Source organism: Etheostoma spectabile, unplaced genomic scaffold, assembly GCF_008692095.1.
Source record: "Etheostoma spectabile isolate EspeVRDwgs_2016 unplaced genomic scaffold, UIUC_Espe_1.0 scaffold00006268, whole genome shotgun sequence".
NCBI lineage: Eukaryota > Metazoa > Chordata > Actinopteri > Perciformes > Percidae > Etheostoma > Etheostoma spectabile.
The window spans coordinates 2,150-20,941 of record NW_022603351.1 but is presented as its reverse complement, the minus strand read 5'-3'; the positions used below and the strand labels follow the sequence as shown (position 1 = coordinate 20,941).

The following is an 18,792-nucleotide window of genomic DNA, read 5'->3' as shown; positions in this document are numbered from 1 at the left end:
AGGTCCTCAGCTTTCCTCTTCTTTCCAGCTGGTCTGTCCTTACCCTCTTCCCCCCTCCACCATCATCCCTGGCATTCCATCCAACGCTTTTTCAGCTTTCGAGAGGGTGCGAGAGAATTTGCACAGACTTCACCGTCTAAAATCCTTCGTCATCCCCAGTTTATCAGACATCACCATCCACACCTCAAACTCTCTCATATCCATTTAGAAGTTTCCTTCCTAATTTATGCCTTGCACCTCAGCTCCTACATCAACCCCTACGGGCCACTATCAAATACATCGGCTCCAGGTACGCCGCCAAGGCATCTCCACAACACCCACTTTTAAGCATTCAAAAATGGCCACTCGATTCTGGTTTCAAAAACATCTGAACAGAATTCTCTGCATTTCAGCCATATCACCGAACATTATTCCCGCCACTCTTTCCGCATTGGTGCAGCATCCACAGACGGCAAATCAGGCATCTCCACCCAAACCATTCAGTTCCCAGGTTGCTGGTCATCACATGCATGCCGATTTACATCACAAACATTCCCAACAATCTCAGTTCTACACAATCTGACGCTTTGGGGGTCTGTAAACTATTCGGCAAAAATAGCGCTTCTGAAAGGGAACCCCCTCCTCTGAGTCTCCTCCACCCATACATCCTCCCAGACCAGCCATCAGACAACATCCACATCAATTCATCTATTGCACATTCATGGTTCATCTGCACATTCTTAATGTTTATTAAATATTAACTAACACATGTGTGATGTGTGTGAACCTGCGACTTGGTGAGCCTTTTTTCAAAGTGTCTGTAAACACAGTCTGTATATACATGTCCATGTAATGTTCTACTATGAGATATCAGTAAAGTTTTTGCATGGGCCCTATCAGATGACTCCTGAGCACTGATGCCTCGCTGTGCGAACCTCTGGTCTGATGTTTACATCAGGGTAATGATAAGCATCCTCAGCAGCTGCGGTCGGATCATCTTCCTTCTGCCGCTTTTGTTTGTCCTGGTGGTTGAAGGTGTCTGTGAAGACCCCAAGAAACTCTTAATCTGAACATTCGAACATTCAGAACATTCAACAACAAAACAACAACATCAAAAAGAACTTGAGGAAACTCTATTTTCGTATTTCAAATGTCAATATGTTTATCTTCAATATTTTTTATATCATACTTGTTGTCCTTATTGCACCGTGGGTTGGAGTGACACATAGTATATCTCTGGCCTTGGAAGTCTGGGCTTGGGTATACTGATGCACATTACACAAAAATGCGTAATCAGTGTGTGACACACCGTCCCTCCCTTTGGACCCTGTGTGTACAGGTTGCTGCTCTCAGTGTAACAGCAAAACAGGATAAAGGTTCAGCTGCTGCCTCAGTCTGCTGTAGTCAGGGGAGGGTGCTGTGTATTATTCTAAATGTTCACATACACTGATGCAGAGACTGTTTTCTGAATGTCTTTTACCTGCTGGACAGACCACAGGACACATATGAACACTCTATACAGTATATTGTTTCAGCTGATCATATCAGCTGTTATAAGACACAAAAGTGGAGAACTTCACTACGCTAAAAGCTTTTCCCAAAGGTTGAATGTAATTGCAATATATCACTTGTGGAAAAGAACCTTTTGAACATCTGTCATGTATGAGACTTGTTAACCTGGAGACATTTCTTTTTCAGTCATTCAACTCTAAATTGTTTCAACGAAACATGTGAGGTTGCTTGTGCATTTAGTTCATGTGACACTGACCTTTTTCTCCCATGTCCATGTTTTGTCTTTCTGAACTATCACAATTGTTAGAAATGTGCACTTTATGCAACTTACATAAATGCAGATAGTGTTAAATCTAGTGTTGAAATAGGACTTCTTGCTGTTAAAATTGTAATCTCATTTACTGTATCTCCATCTGTCTCACTTCTCTTCTTCCAGCTCTGCTGTTGTGCAGACATGATGAGCAACAACAGCCTGAATCTTTGTATTTTCGGTTCACTCTGTTTGCAGACTTTGGGGCCCCTCAGTATCTGGACTATTCTGTCTCGCTAAACGTTGTCATTATCTGACAGTCTGTCTGGAGAAGTCTCTGCATCAGCCATGTATATTTTTATCAGCTGTCTGTCTTTTAACTCTCTGTACGGCTCAGCCGGCTTCTTCCCCAGGTTTCTGATGGACCTTCTGTCTGACACTCATTAATCTCACGTCCATTATGTTTCATTCAGATATATGTATTAACAACTATTTATCATGTGAGATGACTTTCCTCAGCATCATGGCCTATGATAGATTTGTTGCTATTTGCCAGCCTTTACACTATCACAGTAAAATGACATTTAAGATGGTAACACAGCTTGTGATTTTTTCCGTGCTCTACCCTGTATGGTTGTGGGTTTCATGCTCTATCTTACTGTCCGATTACCGCTGTGTGGCAATAAACTGAATAGGCTGTTCTGTTCCAACTGCCTGTGGTTCAGCTCTCCTGTGTAGACACAACTCTGAACAACATAGCAGGTCAGTTTCTTTTAGTCACAAACCATCCTAACCCCCTGTTCTTTGTCCTGTACACCTATCTCCGTATCTGCTTGTCTGCAGGAGAAGCTCGTCTGATTTCAGAGGAAAGGCGTTCCAGACCTGCCTGCCTCACATCATCACATTCACCAACTATTCTCTCTCTGTCTTCTGTGAGCTGTCATTGAGTCGATTTGAGGTTGATAAAAAGAATCCTATCATCACAGTTGTTTTATCTTTACAGTATTTGATGGTCCCCCCCATTAATAACCCTCTAGTTTACGGCCTGAGTCTGCCTCAAATCAAAGGAGGGGTTGTTAGATTTTTTAAGAAGATTCCTGCTGGAAAAATGTAAAACTTAAAAGGCACATATAGACCATACATTGCAAAGCTACAAAATATGCTTCTAATACGGCTCTAATACGGGAAATGTATTTGTCCAGTTAACTTGTTTCATTTAATTTATTTATCTCGAACAAACAACAGTGTTGCAAGACAACAGTGAAAACAAAGAATTAAAACCACGGAATGAAACACAAACAATCAGTATTTAACAAATACAATAAACTGATATATATACACAGTATATATATATATATTATATATATATATATATATATATATATATATATAATATAAGGATTAGTTTGAGAAGGAGCAGGTGGAAGCAATTTGAAATGACCCCTATGTCACAAAATCATCTTATAGCAAAGTAAAAAGATATGCGAATACTTATACAACAATACTTTTGCATTACATTTCCATTCCTATGTTTCGATTTTTTTTTAAAGTATTGGTCCAGTAATGATTTTTATAATCCTTTTTTTAACTAAATGGTATTATGGCTTTTTTTGATGTCATTGTTCAGTCCATCCCATAATCTCACCCCACAAACTGAAACACACGTGCTTTTAACAGTAGTTCACAATGTCCTCTTAGATGATTTCCCCCGGCTCTTTCCTTCAACATTGGGCGTATGTTACATGATCAATTATTTTCTTTAACTTTAAACATAAATTGTGCAGTTTTGAATGTAAACGATGTCCATAAATATCAACAAATGTGAATTAAAAACAGATGATTAGTATGCTCATGTGTGTGATTTATTATCTTGATTGCTCTTTTTTGCAATGTGCAAATATTTTGTAAGTTACTTTTCTAGGTAGAGTATTTCCCCAAACTCCCACACAATATAACAAATATGGTAAAAAGTGTGCAGTACAGAGTATGTAATATATTTTGGGTCAATATGTAGTTGTAGTTGTTTTCAATATACTAGTACTGCTGGCCATCTTCATGCACAGATATTTAATAAGGGGCTTCCAAAACAGTTTGGATTCAAGTTCAACCCCCAGAAATGTAACTTCCTAGACTCTTTTGATTGTTTTATTATCAATTACTAATTTAACATCTGTATTTGTAGTATGATTTCCAAATATAATGCATTTAGTTTTGTTTAAAGTTAAGTATACGTTTAAGTTTAAAAATAACTTATTGAAATCAAAACAGAGTTTTAATTTATTCACTTTGTAAGTTATCCTCACAACATAAGGCTCTTACATCCATTTTAAGGGGGGCTTTTTAAACTCACATTGTGGGTGTGGATTAGTCTCAACTGTTCATAAAAAGAATCTGATGATTTAGCGGGTAATAGGGTTAGGGTTGTAGTGCAGCTGGAGCGTAATATACCAGAATATACAGAATAATTTTAAAGTTCTTTCAAAAATTAAAGCCTTAACATGAATCCAGGATATCTGGGGGTATCTGGTGGCATGTCTAGAAAGATGGCCCGGCAGGTTCAAACTAAACAGGCCGTTCTCATCAACCATTCGTACATATAGCTACAAAAAGTAAAGCACGATAATTCATATGTGCAGGTGAAACTCAAAAAATTAGCATATGATGCAAAAGTTCATTCATTTCAGTAATTCAACTTAAAAGGTGAAACTAATATATGATATAAACTCATTACATGCAAAGTGAGATATTTCAAGCCTTTATTTGATATCATTTTGATGATTATGGCGTTCATCTTATGAAAACCCCAAATTCAATATCTCAGAAAATTAGCATATTACATGAAATAAATAAAAAAGGGATTTTAAATACAGAAATGTCAGCCCTCTGAAAAGTATAATCATGCATATGTACTCAGTACTTTGTTTGGGCCCCTTTTTGCTAGAATTACTGCCTCAATGCGGCGTGGCATGGATGCTATCAGCCTGTGGCCCTGCTGAGGTGTTATGGAAGACCAGGATGCTACAATAGCGGCCTTCAGCTCTTCTGCATTGTTCGGTCTCATGTCTTTCATCTTTCTCTTGGCAATGCCCCATAGATTCTCTATGGGGTTCAGGTCAGGAGAGTTTGCAGGCCAATCAAGCACAGTGATCCCATGGTCATTGAACCAGGTTTTGGTACTTTTTGCCGTGTGGGCAGGCTTCAAGTCCTGCTGAAAAATGAAGTCAGCATCTCCATAAAGCTTGTCTGCTGAAGGAAGCATAAAGAAATTATTTGGCTCTTTACAGATGTACATTTGCTTTGAAGAGTTTGTCCTGGGGGTAAAGTTGGAAATGACAAACAAGGGATTCAGTTACTAAAGAGCACTACGAGCTAGCCAGGAGTCAAACCTAGAATCTTCTGATCCATAGTCATACGCGTTATCCATTGCGCCACTAGCCCTACGTTCAGTATTAGCAATAGCTACGTTCTTACAACATTGTATGCAAACAGTGGTGATCTTTGTTGGCAAGGGTATAGAAGGCCAGTTAAACGTTTGTTACAGTCCAAAATTTGGGGACTCTTGCGGGACTTTAAGGCTAAGCTGTCCAGTTTCTATCAATGTAAAGTAAAGCAGAAGATGTAGTAATTCAAAGAAACAACAGAAAAGTAGCTTCTCACAGGTGCCGTAACCTAGATTCCTACCGAGGTTGCTGCAGCCACCGCAACACAGAGTACCAAGCACTATAAGATCACAACCATTTGGTATTAAAATCGCCGCGTTGTTGTGATAGCATAGTCGGAAATCAGATCCACAAATATGCTGCTATTTTCTAGGTTCCCCTAATTGATGAGTAACAACTGACAATTCCAGGGATAGTTTATCTAGTACTGCTGATTCTAAAAAAACAAATACAGAGAAAGCTTCATGATAGCTGTGCTTGAGTTAAATTGAAGGATTTAGAGCGGTTTTAGCACATGTTGAAAACCTATTTACGCATCATTTGGCTTTTTACTATGTATTTAATTTACTGTGATAGACAATGTACAGGAGTAAAATTGGAAATGAGGATCAAGTAATTTAATAGCTAAAGAACAGAACAAACTATCCAGGAGTCAACCCTAACATCTTGTGATCTGTAGTCAGACGCGTTACCCATTGTCCCACTAGCCCTACGTTCAATGTCATTGTCAATGTCAATTTTATTTCAATAACACATTTAACACAACAACAGTTGACCAAAGTGCTAAACAGGGTTAATGTCAAATACATAAATAACAAGTGTAAAAATCAGTCCAACCAAAACACATCACAGGGAGACAAACAACAACACTTTAAAACATCAGAATCCAGGTTCAGAGAGCATTGGGAGTACCTGGCTTCTCACACCATTCTATGCAAACAGTGGTGATCTTTGTTGGCAAGTGTACAGGAAGCCAGTCAAATCTTTGTTGTAGTCCAAAATGTGGGGCCTCCTGCAGGACCTTTATCCTAAGCTGTCCAGTTTCTATCAATGTAAAATGAAGCAGAAGATGGAACAATTTGGAGGCATAACAGAGAACTAGCTTCACAAAGCTGCCGTGACCCGGATTCGAACCGGGGTTGCTGCGGCTACAACGCAGAGTACTAACCACTATACGATCACGGCCCCTTGGTACCAGTAGGGCCTTGTTGTTATGAAAGCATAGTGGGAACTCTGAATATCAACTGTACTGGTATTTTCCCGTTTTCCCTGATTGTTGACTAATAAATGAAAATTTTATGGATGGTTTATCTAGCACTGCGGATTCTGTCCTTCAGGGAAAACATTTTTTTTTTCAAGGAAAGATGATTAGCAAGCCAAAACAGAAAAACAACAGCAAGAGCTTGATTATTGTTGTAGTTGACTGACACCAAGAGGCTTAGATTACTTTAATTACTCATCATTTGGCTCTTTATAGATATACATTTTCTTTGTAGAATTTGTACTGGGGGGTAAAGTTGGAAATGACGAACAAGAGATTTAGTCGCTAAAGACAGTACGAGCTAGCCAGGAGTCGAACCTAGAGTCCAAAGTCAGACTCTTTATCCATTGCGCCAAAGCTGGGGATCAACAGTCTCATAGGGGGGTGGAAGAGAGGAAAAGGGGAAGAGGGAGTGAAGAAGGAAAAAGACGAAAAGTAAGAGGAAAAAGGAGGGAAAAAAGAGGAAATGAGAGAAAAGATGAGAAAGATGCTAAATTACACACAAAGGAAAATCCATCTACAAAAAATAAATCTGACAGATGGGACTCCCTGAGGTCTAGTGGCTAGGGATTGGCGCTCTCACCGCCGTGGCCCGGGTTCAATTCCGGTCAGGGTATGGTCAGGACTTGACAGATACAGGTGTTACATTTAAAAGAGAAAGTTCCTGGACTAGTTTGGTTGATTTAGATTTGTCAAATTTCTTCCTCATAGTAGTTTAAAGCTAACCCAACACTTTTAAAGAGTACCATTTCCTTTAAATCAGACCCCCGACAGCAGATGTGTCCTTTTGTCATCATTGATGGGTCATAAACACTTTATCTGCCTCCATCTCAATGACAATTATTTTCATTTTTTCAAGCAGTAACTAAAACCCTAACCAACATTTTTAACTGAAACCAATGTATTGAGTGTCAAATAATGTTATTGTTGGATTCACGTCAAATTTTGACATTTTAGTGCAATGCAAAGGTGCATAACAGATTGCTTCTGCTTACCTGGAGCGACACAAAGCAGGGGGGCCAACTAGTCAAGGAACAGCAAGAGACTGGTATTTAAGAATACAAACTGACTATGTGACAGATGTGTAATCTGTCATGTCCTGCCTTCTGAAGCTCTAGCCAGGAGCCATTCCTCACCTAAAACATATGAGTCATTCCAGTAAGAGAAAGAAAAATCACATATACAAAGATAAATTAATAAACGTGATTCCTTGATGGTCTAGTGGCTAGGATTCGGCGCTCTCAACGCCGTGGCCTGGGTTCAATTCCCGGTCAGGGAATAGTCAGTACTTGACACACTGTACAAAAAAACTGTGATTTTACATACATTTTCCTTTAAACATTACAGATTTTTTTCTGTATTTTTTAAATACAGAAAAAACACCAATAAATTACAAAAATAAACTGGTAATTTAAGGGACAACTAGCACGTGGTAAACACCTGTGGGAGTGGAACATGGATGTGTAGAGATGGGCTTTCAAACAATCCAACTTTTGACATTTTGACATGTCACAGTAGGAAAAGCAAAGGTATAAATAAAAATGAATTATGGCTCAACTCAATTTACATTTTTACAGTAGACATAAGGCATTACAAAGTCTAGAGACTACACAGTAAAAATGGGGTGTTAATATTTCAGAGTAAACATATTTTAACCCAGATAGAGTATTTTCAACATTTTGAAGGAGTAAAGTTGCTCTATCAGTGGAGTAAAAGTGAGTGTAAAAATCTGCAGAAACGTAGCATTTCAACTCTACGCGCAGTGATGAATATCCGCCATTCTGCTGTGCTGAAGTTTGGCACATGTCGGTGGAGGAAGAGTGCAAATGAGCGTTATACCAACTTGGTAAGTAACATCCCTGTGTTTTTAAACCAAAACGATATTTTTAACGTTAAGTTACATAATTTTAAAGTTTTGCTGATATGAGTCAAGGGTATTAACGTAACCTTAACGTTAACCAGCTAGCATCCATGTCGTTGATTTCAACATTTCGATATCACGTGGTGTTGCAATATTTTCACTTATGAACGATTTATGCGTTAAAATAACGTTAGCCGGTCGCTATAACAACAAAATATTTAATACAGTTAACAGCTTTCATAGCTAATGTATTTTTAGCTTCCCAGGCACGTTAATCTGTTTATAACGTATATAACGTTACTGTCAATGTTAGCAATTGCATGCTTCTGATAGTTAATGTTGGTCTTATATAAACGATAATTAGATCACTGATTGCATGTACGTGTTTGTTTAACATGGCTATTTTAACGGGTTAAGGTTACTGTTCGAACTAAAATATCTAACTTTGGCACAGCTAATTGGTAACGTTAGCTAATGAGACAACGTACGTGCCTCTAAAATTTAACTAGCCTAAACCTATATTTGCTGCAGAAAATAGCCAAACGTTATTCAACCAGCACAACTTTGTCTTCTTCAGCCACCCCTTGTAACCGTGTAACATCTAGTGCATTGCCAGTACTGAGAGAAATTGATAGGTAACTGTTATTTGAACTAGCCCTAAATTATGATTTTGAATATATTTTCTATGTTACAGAGGGCAAAATGCTGTTGCGTGTTCAATTTGGGGAAGAGCAGAAATACGTCAAGCTGTCTGAGCTGACATTCGATGCTTTCTTGAAAGAAGGTGGGTACATTAGGTTAAAGCAATATACATCACCCAATAAAAAAATAATACAGCATTAAACCTATTATGCTATGATATCTAGTTAGGTCAATAATCATTGCTGTTCAATCTCCGGTGCAGGTCTTTCATCTTTTTTGAATACAAAATTAAATATGACCATTGATTCTTGTGACAAAGTAATGTTTTTTCTTATTAAACTTTTTTAAACAGCGTGTCTAAAATTCAACATACCAGAAAGCTGGCAGCCAGACATTAAGGTTTATGACCAGTCAGACACAGAAGTTGACACAGAGGTTTTTGAAGAAATAGTGAAGGAGTCACCTGGAACTTTCAGAATCATGCTGGGCAATGGAGGACTTGGTATTTATTCAGACAATTCACAAATTATTTTGTTTAGTTTAAAGGCCGGAATGAGAATATTTATTGTCTTAAAAATAACTGATTCTTGTAATGTGTTTATATTTTGTACATATTCATAATGAACAGGTGCCTCTCAATCATCATCATGCTCGGGTACATCTGATGACACCATCATCCTGAATTTAATGATGGGTGACCCTGTTGAAGAAGTAGCCGCTGACGAAGGAAGCCAGCCTAAAAGGCCATGCCACATAAATACGAGTAGGGTGACACCTGCTAATAAGCCCAAGGGGGGACAAGTGGTATGTTTCTGAGGGACAATGTGGGACACTGCCTGGCGAAGCGGTGCCCCCCCCCCCCCCCCCCCCCCCACGGGCAGACTCACTAATACTGGTTTACCCATTTCTAGCACTTACATGGTATATTAATAACGCCCTATGCCCCTGAACATGTGTAACTGCTGATGTAAGCTCATGAATAGGCCAACCAATGTGTATATTTTTTCTAAATAAAGATTAATATTTGAAATCTCATACAATTATAATATAATTGACAGATGCACTTCCACTTACGATTTACTTTAGCTATTTAATTTAATTTTCATTTTTCACAAATTATTCACTTTAAATACATTATAATATAAAATTATAGGACTAACAGGAATTGTAGTTGCTCAACACCACAGGAACAGTTTAAACAAAAGAGTCTTCCCAGTCTTCCTTGTACCCACCTTCTCTTTTTAACTGATGGTGGGGGGGCTCAGACTGCTCAGACTCGGGCTCTTTCTCCAGTTTTTGAATTGGAAAGCCCATTCCTAAAAGTCCCTTCCCAGTGTCTGGTATGCACGTGCCTGCGCTGTCATGACAACGAATCGGAGGGATTTTAACTATTTGTCTGATTTAAAGACATATTCTGTACATGGCTGATAGAGACGTTTAGAAGTCAGAGAGACTAAATCCGTTCAGATCACAGATCATCTCCAGTCTGTTGTTAATTAAAATCAGCATCAGATCTCATGTAGAGCACTTTGAGAGCTACAATTAAAACTAGAGACTGTGTACCAGCTGATATGTGGGTCTGATTATATTTTATTAAATCGGAATCGCACCACAGTGTTAAAGTCCCTTCCTGTTCTGGAATCGGCTGGAAACTGCCCGACTTTACCGCAGCTTTTAGTGTCCCCCCCCCCACCACCCCCGGCTGCTGCCGCCTGCTCTCGTCTACTTTACAGGCGCAGTTCATGTCCAACGAGCCTAATGTTCGTTTGGCTGCCTGGGCTCCAAGATATAGAGCGACCAACTTTTTTTTTTTGAGCAAGCGTTGATTGTGCGTGACACGGTCTCAATTTGCGGGGCGCGTGAATTGGGCTTCAAACGCTGTGCGCGCACGCGGGACGGGTGGTCACCCTAACTACGAGGCAAAATCGGTAAGTGGTGGAAATTGCTGTTAAGTCCAATCTGAATGTTGTTTCACCATGGGAAGTGTTCTAGATAAGTATTTTTTTCAACATTACATATGGTTTCACAATAACGGAAAGCACATTTTATTCCACCTATAGTTGATTGAAAAAATCCTAACATCAAAACCTGGTGGTGAACGCATTATGCAAGAGTATGGAAAAACCAAATCTCTGACAGATGCCACCAGAAGACAGATGATTAACATACTTGCTGCTGAGATGACAGAAACACATGGGTAAGCATTAAGGGGCTATAAAGAAACATTGTTATTATTTACAGTTATTAATTATGAAATTGTGTTGTGCAATGTCAATTGAGTATGATGTTAACTTTGAATTCATTTGCTAGGACATCCCCCCCCAAAAGTGTTAGAGTGATGTATGCACAGGGGATAGTAACCTTGTTCCCTATCTAGAAGACCCATACTCACAACATGGATATGTAAGTAAATGGGTTAGTGCAACATTATGCACATATTCACTGTTTGAAATGTTAATAGTACTCCTTTATAAATTATTATAATTGCATAGGAACATTACTACGATCCGGAGAGTGGTTCGGGATACCTTGCATGGCGATTGAAGACCATACAGAGAAAATCAGCAGAGGAAAGAGGTGCCTCAGTCAGCAAATCTCCTAAAGGTATGTTTACTGATCAGTGACATGTGATTATAACCTGTGAATTGTACAGAAATAGTTCTTAACATTGTATTTTCTCTTAAGTGGTGGGCCAGGCCGTGGTCGTCAGCCCTTCGCCAATGATAGAGAGCTGTCTGATGAGGATGTGGAAGCAGCTATTGCTGTTTAAAACACTCTTCTGATGAAAGACTGTCCGTGAGAAGATGAAAATGACCTTCATATATCGGCAAGCAATGGTCAACGATGAAGCCAAATCATCAGATGTCTTCTTGGTCTTCCACGATTTCTGGACACACAGGACTGGTATGACATCTTAATAATTCATTGCATCACCAAATATCCAATGTAGCATTATGTATCACTCATCACTTCTGTCTATGTGTGTTACATTGCAGATAGAACAAGATTTCAGACTTCTGTTTGGTGAGGCCACGGCCAACAAATTTTGGAGAAGTGGCCAACCACTTTCAAAGCAAAAGTAATAAAGGAAAGCCATGGACTTGTACCCACCACAGAACTCTTGGATTTGATGCGCAATGCTGAGTCAGCTGCTGAAGTTGAGAATGGTATGAATGGAACTGTTTTACTTTTTATTGTGGGTTAAGTAGGTGTGTAGAAAGTGTACATTCCATATTGGTGCTAGTTGTCAATTTGAATGCTATACTATGGTATAATGTTAACCAGGTTTTTATTCACTATTTGTAGGCTGGGACAGTGACATGTCTGCCATCTTGCTGCTGCTACATTTGCTACCACCATCTGCACAAGGTAGAAAGAGGCCGGGAAAGCTGTCTGCATATCAAGCTGTAGATCAGCTCATCAGATTTCAAAAGGTATGCTTAAATGATTAGTTCACTTCTAAAAACATTTTGGCTGATAATTTACTAACACGCATGTCATCCAAGATGTTCATGTCTTCTTTCTTCAGTCAAAAAGGTTTGAGGAAAACATTACAGGATTTTTCTCCATATACTGGACTTCAATGGGACCAATGGTTTGAGGGTTCAAGTCTGTCTCAATGTAGCTTCAAAGTCTCGACATGATCTCAGCAGAGAAATAAAGTTCTTATCTAGCAAAACAAACAGTCGTTTTCAAAACCCTCAAACCATTGGTCCCCATTGAAGTCCATTATATGGAGAAAAATCCTGTAATGTTTTCCTCAAACCTTAATTTTTTTTTAAAATGAAGAAAGAAAGACATGGACATCTTGGATGACATAGGGGTAAGTAATTATCAGCAAAAAATGTTTTCAAAGTGAACTAATCCTTTAAGAGTTGTTAAAATATATCTTCCATCACTTCCATCTTGTGCACAGTTTGAGGTGATCTGATCTATTGTCAGAAATTAGTCACTAAAACAATTCTGTTAAATGTGTTTTGTTGTAGGTTGGAACCAGTGTGCAGCAGCATCTAGACAACATCACCCAAAGCAGTCAGCCCTACCTTCTCGCCCAGGGATCCACACAAAGCACCATTCACTCCTTCTTCATTGTGGTTGACAAGAATGCACTTCCATGCAAGGCAAAAGGTTCAGTTGGCGCTTTTGACGAACTCTTTAAAGCCCATTACGTCTTTGGTACGTCATACAGTTCTTCCCTGAGCAGCTTTTTCACTTTTGTGCAAACAACCATCTATAACATCGACATGGGGGAAACAAAGGAGACCCTAGAGTTGCGGAGTTGCGAGCAAGAATGGTGCGTTAGTTGAGATAAAACTATGAAGTGTTTTCTTTGCAAAAGTGACCATGGAAGTCCAAAAACCTTGTTAAGCACTTTAAGGTAATTCATGGACTATGTACAGGCAGGACTCTTTTTTGAAGTGTGGTCAAGAAGGATGCTCACGTTCTTTTGGTAGTTTTTCAGGTTTAAGAAAGCATCTTAATAAGTGCCATGGAAGCAGTTTAGTTGATTCTGTGGAATCTGATCTTTCATATCCTCAAAGCACCATCAATACAAGTAATGTTTTTCATGTTGAAGAGTCGACTGAAGAGTTAGAGGCCGAGTCACAGTTATCTTCGCCATACATTGTAAATAGTTGTTCAGCTGTAATTCTGATCTAAAGGCAGCAGGTGTTGCTCAAAGTACACTGAATTCTGTAGTGACTTCCATGGAAGAGATTGTTCAAGATATCCATCAGCATGCTAAAGAGACAGTGATAAAGCATGTATTTAGTAATGAAAGAGAAACGGAAATGTGCAAGAAAGTTGAGGCGTGTTTTGAGGGGTTAGAGAATCCTTTCACAATTCTAAATTCGGAATACAAACGATCAAAATTTATGACTGACAAGGGGAAATGGTTGAACCAATTGAATGTGTGATTGGTTCAAGATTTGACACAAGACGAAATAAAAAGACTGGAACATATGATCAGGTAGTAGTTCAAGATAAATTCATGTATATTCCAATTTTATCTACACTGCAGTCAATATTTAAAAGTCCGTATGTTGCAGAAATGTTGCAACGCTCAGCAACCAGCGACTCTAGACTGAGAGATATTTGTGATGGATCTTTTTTAAAAGTCACCCCCTGTTCTCAACTGAGAAGCAGACAATACAGATCCAGATGTTCTATGATGACTTTGAGGTCGCCAACCCTCTGGGTCCAAAGCGAGGTATTCACAAATTAGGTGGAGTATTTTACTTTAAGAAACTTCTCTCCAAAATGGAATTCTTTTTTAGCTAACATACACCTGTGCGCCTTATTTCATGCTCAAGATGTTAAACGTTATGGTTTTAGTGAAATTTTTGCTCCCATTGTTCGAGATATTAAAGTGTTAGAGAGTGATGGTATTGAGATTCCATTATACAATGGTTTTGTTCGTGGCACTGTAGTGCAGGTTACTGGTGATAATTTGGGATTGCATTGTTTGTTGGTCTAGTGGAGTCTTTCAGTGCAAGGTACTGTTGCAGGTTCTGTTTAGCGGAAAAGGAGGACTTTCAGACAGAATTCTCTGAAGACTCTTCCAAAATAGTTTTGCGCACCAAAGATGTACACACTGCTCACTGTCAAGAAATGGCTTGTAATCCATCCCTTCCCTACGTTTTTGGTGTGAAAAGGTCATGCATATTAAATTCATTGGAGTATTTTCACACAACAGAGAACTTCTCAGTTGATGTGATGCATGATGTGTTAGAAGGGGTGGGCCAGTACGAATTGAAGTTATTATTTCTGTATTTGAAGGAAAAGCATGTACATCAGCAGAAATACATTCAAGAATACAAAGTTTTGATTATGGTTTCATGGAGAGAAACAACAGACCTGTAGCTGTTAATTTAAGTGAAGGATCTAATGATCTGGGACTGAATGCAGTTCAGTCCTGGTGCTTACTGAGGAATGTTCCTCTTATCTTTGGAGATTGTTACTTCTACTGACCAACACTGGAGCCTGCTTCTTTTACTTCTTCAAATAATAAACATCATATTCTCGCCTATGTTATCTCAAGGTTTATGTGTATATTTAAAACATTTAATTGTGGATCACCACACACTGTTTAAAAAGTTGTATCCTCAGAAAAACTTTTACCAAAGCATCATTTTCTTGTCCACTATCCCCGCTGCATCCAAAAAATTGGGCCTGTCCTTCATAGTTGGTGTATGAGGTATGAAGGCAAGCATAATTTTTTCAAAAAACAGCTTAAATCGTTTAAAAATATTACCAAAACGCTTGCAAAAAAGCATCAGATTCATATGGCATATAGTTGGCGAAATTCAACAACTTTTAGTCGGTTTGACATTGGTCCAGGAAAAATGGTGTCTTTAAATATGGTAAAAGGAGGTCCTGGAATTGCTATGGCAATGCAAGTGCCCATCAGCATTCAGGTTATGAAGGTTAATTGGGCTAAACATAATGGGTTTGTTTATCGACCAAACTTGGTTATCTGTGGGAAAGTTGAATCTGAAGTGCCCGTGTTTTATCAGATTGAGTCAGTTCTGATAATGTTTGAAAAACTGTTGCTACTCACAGTGCCTTTAGTTACAGTAACTTTTCAAGAACATTTCCATGCTTATGAGGTGATCAAATCAAAGCAGGATTATGTTTTTTTTCATGTCGACAACCTGCATTACCCTAGGCCTTTTGAATACAAATGTCATATGGAGGGAATGACACAACTCTCCTCATCGTGCCATATTGCTTTCTCTGGTAAACATTTTATGATGAAGATATGTTTCTGTCAGAGACAAGGCAATGGGTTTGCAATGTAATTTCACTGACATTGAAATGCTTTCTTTTTTTTGTGAAAATAAATGGTGAGTGCTGTGATCTATTGTGATTGTGCTTGTTTTCATTTGATTGTAGTTGATAGTTCTATAATTCAGTAACACTGCATCTTATGATTTATAATTTTTTAAATCACTGAGAAATGAAAAGTAAATATTACACTTAAAGTGTCATTTTTTAAAGGAAAATTGTAAAAAAATTAACTCTACAGTGTGATCATATTACTCTTAACAGTGCAATTAAACTACAGTGTTAAATACATTTACACATTTCATTGTTATTTTTTACACAATATTGAGTAGAATTAACTCTAAAAACTTAACACTGACCAAAGAGTTAATTTTACACTGATTTTGAGCGGGACCAAATGTTATCTGAAACGGAGTCAATTTCAACTCTATAGGAGTTAAATTAACACTTCAGTTTTTACTGTGTATATGTATAAAGGGATGTCTTTCTTCTACATCTGTGTTACTACTTGACATTAATAGAATAATTCTACAACGTATGAATTTCTGGTGTCGATGTGCATTTGATCCGATGACGCCGTGACATCTTCATAACTTCAGAGTCAGAGAGACATCAGAACCAGTCCAACCTGTTCCCAGAGCCAGTCAGTGTGAGAGAAGTCCCCCATCAGATGATGGAGTTCTACTATCTGTCCACTAGATGGAGCTAACTGACCATCTAATGAGCTAAAGATCAGCAGCTTGTACAGCAGCAGGTATCTCTCCAAGTGGCCTCCATGTCACATATACATTGTACATTAGCTTTTACTACTTACTACCTGATACTTCCTCCACAACAGCCCCTGTTTCTCATGTGGCCCTTGGGAAAATGAATTGCCCCCCTTTCCCTAGGGATCACATTATACAAAATCACAGTTGTGCCTTCATGAACAACATTGTATTATCTCATAGGTACTGGAAACCCGTCTCCACCAATGCATCTCTGAGCATTTATTTTCAGTCTCAATGCCCAGATGACAAGATTTGCAGTCAGCATGCTTTGTCCAGTGATGGTGGTATAGTGGTGAGCATTAGCTGCCTTCCAAGCAGTTGACCTGGGTTTGATTCCCAGCCATCGCAGCAGTAGTTTTGTTGCTTTATTTGTCAAGAAGTAACCAGAAAAGTTACTTGCCCAACTTAATTTGATAAAATATTAGATCTCTGTTATGGTACAAATAAGGGCCCATATCAATCAATTAAGCTGCCTCCACGAGGATCCACAGACACAGGCAGTGCACTACGATTTGCACTTTGCCCTTTCTGGTAACTACTTCTAACCAATAGAAAAGTTTATGAAAATTCTGCAAAGAGGTATAGTGCTGTGTTTCAGGTTGTTGTGGCTGACGGTTAAGGTGATGGACTAGAAATCCGTTGAGGTGTTCCCGAGCAGTATCAAATCCTGCTGACAACGAAAGTGTAGCAAATAATGACACATCACATTATACCAAATTGCAGATGTGCTTTACGAACAATATTGTGTTATCTCATAGGTACTGGAAGCAACCCGTCTCCACCAATGTATATCTAGCATTTATTTTCACTCTGTTACAAGATTTGCAGTGAACGTTGTATTGTCCAGCAGAAAGGCAACAGGTGTGTTACTTTTCGACTATGATTTATACCATAGCAGTGCAATCATTTGCCCAGGTTTGATTCCAGCCACGCAGTTGCATTTACAGGTTTTGAAGCATATACAACATTAACATGACATGTTTTACCCAGTTTCTTCTTTTATTCAGTGATATTTCAATTTCCTTGCGAGTGTCATCCCAAAAGGATTAATAAAGATAAGTCTAAGTCTATCTCAGAAAAAACTCAAAAAAATCTGAATATCTTCAGGGGATGTAGCTCAGTGGTAGAGCTCATGCTTTACATGTATGAGGACCTGGCATCTCCAGCAGGTATTATGGTAGAGTCTTTAAAAGAGCTGCTAAAGATATTACCTCCTGTGGTAATCTAACTGCTAGACAGGACAACAAGCACTTTAAACGTACATGTTTTACAGTTTCTATTTACAGTATTTATTACCTGTAGTGTAGTATATTTACTGTATTACACTCCAGTTTTTATGGGTATTACAGCGGGAATAAAAGGTATGAGCACTGTAGTTTCTTTTTTTATGGGTGAAATAATCTCAACATGCCATTAAGTTTACTCTTCAGCAGGTGGAGAGATTTCACTTCAGACACTTGCAGCAACACATGCTGTGTTAAACATCAACAGACTGGATATATACTTACTGCTGATACAAAGCACAGGAAATAGCAGAAGATGGTTTCAATCCATTAACCTTTGGGTTATGGGCCCAGCACGCTTCCGCTGCTAATATTAATATAAAGGCTTATATTGCAATCTCGTCACCCTACATGTAGGTGTACCTATGTTTAAATAAACACACGGTAGCAAAGTTTATGTAGTGTTTTTTAATTTTACCTGTGTTTTTTTTCTGAGAGGGACAGCTCTGCTTATTTATGTAGCATGGAAGCTAGCATTGGCTAACTAGCAGCCGGCCTGCTTCTAAACAAATACTTTTTAATTATCTCAACACTTTTTAACAGTCAAACTGAAACACTGGCGGTGAGCTCAGGTCCTGCAGCTGCAGACGGACATGGATAGCTTCAGACCCGCTCACCACTAGTGTTGGTGGATTAGCAAGCTAGCGTTAGAAAACTAACCCAGCTTATAAATAAATACCTTTTAATACCTTCACGCTTTTAACAGTCAAACTCAAACACTGCCGGTGAGCTCCAGGTCTTGCAGCCACGGGACGGACCACCATCAGTGGGTATAATCCGTGCCTTTAAATTCAAATGTATTTTTTTATAAGCGGGCTGGTTGGTTAGTTCGCTAACGCTAGGTTGCTATTCACCAACTCTGGCGGTGGGCTCATGGGGGGTTGTGCCGCTGCTACCGGGTCTAGAGCTCTCCGTGTCCCTGTGCTGTCACAAAACACAAAACAACCAAAACAAAAAAATATACACACTAGTCTATAACACAATATATACGTACTCTAAACAGAACAA

At 38.8% G+C, this 18,792-nt stretch overlaps 1 long non-coding RNA gene and 1 other non-coding gene across 2 annotated transcripts; both read left to right on the top strand.

The window, feature by feature from the left end:
• Window positions 1-7,649: 7,649 nt before the first annotated feature.
• Window positions 7,650-7,721, top strand: trnae-cuc (transfer RNA glutamic acid (anticodon CUC)). The gene has a single exon. It is a non-coding gene; the product is annotated as a tRNA-Glu (tRNA).
• A 3,592-nt stretch (window positions 7,722-11,313) lies between these two features.
• LOC116677985 (uncharacterized) lies at window positions 11,314-11,499 on the top strand. Its single transcript, XR_004329136.1, has 2 exons — window positions 11,314-11,348; window positions 11,438-11,499. It is a non-coding gene; the product is annotated as an uncharacterized LOC116677985 (long non-coding RNA).
• Window positions 11,500-18,792: the final 7,293 nt, after the last annotated feature.